Source organism: Bubalus kerabau, chromosome 23, assembly GCF_029407905.1.
Source record: "Bubalus kerabau isolate K-KA32 ecotype Philippines breed swamp buffalo chromosome 23, PCC_UOA_SB_1v2, whole genome shotgun sequence".
NCBI lineage: Eukaryota > Metazoa > Chordata > Mammalia > Artiodactyla > Bovidae > Bubalus > Bubalus kerabau.
The window spans coordinates 27112931-27117617 of NC_073646.1; positions in this window are offsets into that span (position 1 = coordinate 27112931).

Consider the following 4687-nt stretch of genomic DNA (forward strand, 5'->3'; position numbering starts at 1 on the left):
TTATATAATATGTATTTTAATATACTGTTTTTTAAAAAAAGATTATATGTGACCAGACTCTAATTTTCCTAATTTTAAGGTATTAAATGCCGTATTTTTTTTACATTCAATGAAAAGAGATAAGGGCTTTCTTCCTATCAACTTATTACCCATCTAAAATATAAATCTTTTTTTGGGAATTCCTGGCAGTCCAGTGGTTAGGACTCTGCACTTTCACAGCCAAGGGCCTGGGTTTGATCCCTGGTTGGGGAACTAAGATTCCACAAGCCACACAGCATGGCCAATAAATAAATAAATAACATAAAGGTTTCTAAACCAGAATTATTAAATATATTTTAATAATTATGAGAAATTATCAATCAGTGTAGGAGTTTAATATTTCATTAATTTTAACTCCTTCATCACTCCAGGTGAACCTGATTTACAATGAAAATTGTGAGATTGCTCAAAGTTTCTCTTTTGCTCCTTCAAACCATAAAAAGCTGGTACAGCTTTTAATTTTTGAGAAAAGTGAAAGAAAGTGAAGTCACTCTGTCGTATCCAACTCTTTGCGACCCTGTGGACTATAGCCTACCAGGCTCCTCGGTTCATGGGATTCTCCAGGCAAGAATACTGGAGTGGGTTGCCATTTCCTTCTCCAGGGGATCTTCCTGACCCAGGGATCGAACCCAGGTCTCCCACACTGCAGGCAGACGCTTTGGCCTCTGAGCCACCAGGGAGAGAACTTTTTTTTATTTTTTGAGATCATCGCTACAATTTTCTATCTTCCTTCTGCAGAAGTAAAAAACACCAGCTTAAATTAAAACAACAAAGACAGTACATACGACAGTTTCTAGACCTAAACATATCTTGGAACTTTGTTAACACAACTATTAATACTAGATAGCAATATTTTGTATTGGCCTTGTCAATATTCCTCAAACTGGTTTTCTCTTGAAGTGTCTATTTGAAAGACTCAACTAAGAAAACAGAGTATGTTCCCTGTGTCTGGACTCAACCCTCTGAAGACTTGGATGTGGGCTAACATCAGTTCAACTCCTTCTCAGGGTCAGGATGATGACTAAAAGAGTGTGAGAAGCAGGGCCTTGGCATCTATCTGAGTCTGAAGTGTCCTTCACAAAATATCCGGATGGTACTCCTGCTCCTTGGCATTTGAAGCATCTCTTAAACTTCAGCCACAGAATAGTAAATAATTACATTTTTAATGTTTTCACCATTAAAAATTTTAATCTCAAGAGTGTGTTAGTCACTCAGTTGTGGCTGACTCTTTCAGACCCCATGGACTACAGGAGCCCGCCAGGCTCCTTTGACCGTGGAATTCTCCAGGCAAGAATACTAGAGTGGGTTGCCATTCCCTTCTCCAGGGCATCTTCCTGACCCAGGGATCGAACCTGGGTCTCCTGTATTGCAGATTCTTTACCATCTGAGCCACCAGAATTTTAATTTCAAGAATAATACACGCTAATTGTATATTCAATTCCAAAAGATACATTAAAAAAAAAGTCATTTCACCACTAACCCTCCATTCCCATTGCCCTGAGGTAAACAAGGTCAACAATTTGACGTGTTTTCAAAAGAGAAATGTTGAATGGGAAATATAATTTTCACACCTGGTAAAGAATATCTTAAATGTGGATATTTCCCAGAGAGCCAAAGAAAGTCCTGGGCCATGTAAGTATTCAAAGGAAGATGAGTCTAGAAAAGAGAATAAGATGAAACAGCCAATGGGCGGCAAATGGACCTAAGAAATCTTTCGGGGGTGATTCTAAAACCAGATTGTGGTAATGGCTGCACAACCCCAGAAATTTACTAAAGTCATTAAACTGTGCACATAAAATGGGTGAATATAAATTATACCTCAATAAAGTTGGGGTGATTTGTGTGCTTTCGTTTTGCTGTTGTTTTGTTTTTTAAGCAGCCAGGAAGATGGGAGGAAAATCACCAGATGGGGACACAGCATGGATGTAAGCAGAGCTCTGCGCCCTTAGCAGCTACCTAGACAACAAGGCAGGCAGAAAAACGGCCCTTTGAGGATGTCCACACCTAATTCCTGGAATCTATGCTCCCTGACACAGATAAAAGGATTTTATTAGTGTAATTAAGTTTGTGCTGTGCTTAGTCACCTCTGACCCTTTGAGACCCTTTTGGACAGTAGCCGCCAGACTCCTCTGTCCTTGGGATTTTCCAGACAAGAATACTGGAGCGTGTTGCCATTTCTTCCTTTAGGGGATCTTCCCACCCAAGGAAGGAACTTGCATCTCCTGTGTCTCCTGCATTGCAGGTGGACTCTTAACCCGCTGAGTCACTGGGGAAGCCCATAATTAAGTTTACAGACCTTAAAACAGGGAGATTAGCCTGGATTATTCAGGTGAGCCCAATCGAATCACTTGATTCTTTAAAAGCAAAGAACTTTCTCCAGCTGGAAGCAAAAGCTGTATGGCAGAATACAGAAATTCCCAGCCCGTACTAGCTTTGGGATGACCCCGCCGTGCGCAAGCGCAGGAGTGAGGCCTCTAGGAGCGCAGGACATCCCCCAGGTAAAGTAGCCAGGAAATTAGTCCCATCTACAACCTGAATGAGTGGATTCTTCACTGTGCCTCCCTGCCAGAGTTCAGCCAGCCAACACCCTGACTTCTGCTCAGAAAATCCCAGAATGGAAAAACCAACCAGGCCAACGTGGACTTGTGTACCACAAAACTCAGAGAGCAACTGAGAACTGAGATGTGGTGTCTTAAGTCTCTACATTTGTAGTCATTTGTTAGGGTAGCAATAGAAAGCAAATGCAATACCAAAATTATAAATCAGATGTCAGAGCCCACTTCAAACCTTTTAGTGACTTTTTGCTGCCTAAAACTAAATAGTCTAAACTCCTTAATGTAGCACGTGTGGCCCTCATGACCTGACCCTGGACTCACTCATTAGCTGTAGGCTCTTCACTCATCTACAGGTACCTTGATAACTTTCTCATTCTTGTGGACTAAACTGAGGATTTAGTTTAATGGATTTCTGTTCCAGGAAGACTCTCTGGTCTGCATTCCATAGCACCTGCTGAATGGTTTCTTCATTATAATACAATATAATAATAATGTGTGCATGCTAAGTCTCTTCAGTCGTGTCTGACTCTTTGTGACCCTATGGACTGCAGCCTGCCAGGCTGCTCTGTCCGTGGGATTCTCCAGGCAAGAATACTGGAGTGGGTTGCCATGTCCTTGCCATGATCTCCCTCCAGAGATCTTCCCCACCCAGGGGTTGAACCCCTGTCTCCTGTGGCGCCTGCATAGCAGGTGGATTCTTTACCGATGAGTCACCAAGGAAGTCCATAATAATAACAATATGGCTGCAGTCCATAGGGTCGCTAAGAGTTGGACGCGACTGAGCGACTTCACTTTCACTTTTCACTTTCATGCACTGGAGAAGGAAATGGCAACCAACTCCAGTGTTCTTGCCTGGAGAATCCCAGGGACGGGGGAGCCTGGAGGACTGCCATCTATGGGGTTGCACAGAGTCAGACATGACTGAAGCGACTTAGCAGCAGCAGCAGCAGCATATAATTCCACTTATAAAGTATAACAATGAACCATTTATGTGCATGGATCCCCGTTTAGGTTATAACTTCTTTCAAGGAAGAATCAAATCTTATTCATCTTTGTTTCCCCAGTACCCTCTACACAGTGGATGCCCCATAAATATTGTTTACATGTCCCATTTGAAAGAAAAAGTTTGGGCAACCAATAAAGAAGTTTATTAATCAACAAGTAGGTTAGATCATGAGGGCTGTTCATATGTTCATTCATCTGTAAGGAAGCAAGTGGGAGTTAGGCTGTGTATCCTAGATTAGATTATTTCTATGAAACAGTACTGTATCAGTCCTCAACTTTAGAACAAGCTCCTCAATCCTCCTTGCAGGTAACTTTATAGGCACTACTGTTGACATTCTCAGCAGAAGAAATTCTCCTTCCTAAATATCTTGGTGTCAGTGGGAAAACCTCACAGCTACCCACATCCACCTGGCTACTCACTTGGATGCTGGCTTTGTATGAAGGGCCTTGATATATGAAACACCCAGAGTCAGGTGACTAAAGTTTGCACACAGTACCTTCACTAAGCTTTGCCCATTAAATTTTACTAGTGAATATCAAACTAATATGTGTTAGAGGCACTTGCCAATCAGTTTTCCTCCTCTCTTTTTAAAAAATATCTATTTTATTTATTTATTTATTTGGTGTGCTGGGTCTTAGTTGCAACACATGGTATCTTCACTCTCTAGTTGCAGTATGTGGGATCTAGTTCCCTGACCAGGGATCGAACCCAGGCCCTCTGCCGTGGGAGTGCAGAGTCTTAGCCACTGGACCACCAAGGAAGTGCCCACTTTTCCTTTTCTCTCTTTTAAAAAATGGTCTCTGTCTTGGGCCGCTTTTAAAAAAATCATTGTATTTATTTATTTAGGGCTGTTCTGGGTGTTTGTTGCTTTGCACAGACTTTCTCTAGTTGTAGCAAATGGGTGAAGGGCCTACTCTTCATTGCAGTGCATGGGCTTCTCATTGCAGCGGCTTCTCTTGTTGTGGAGCATGGGCTCTAGGCACATTGGCTCCCGCAGTTGCAGCACATGGGCTCAGAAGTTGCGGCTTGAGGGCTCTAGAGTGTGGATGGGCTCAGTAGTCATGGTCCACAGGCTTAGTTACTCTGC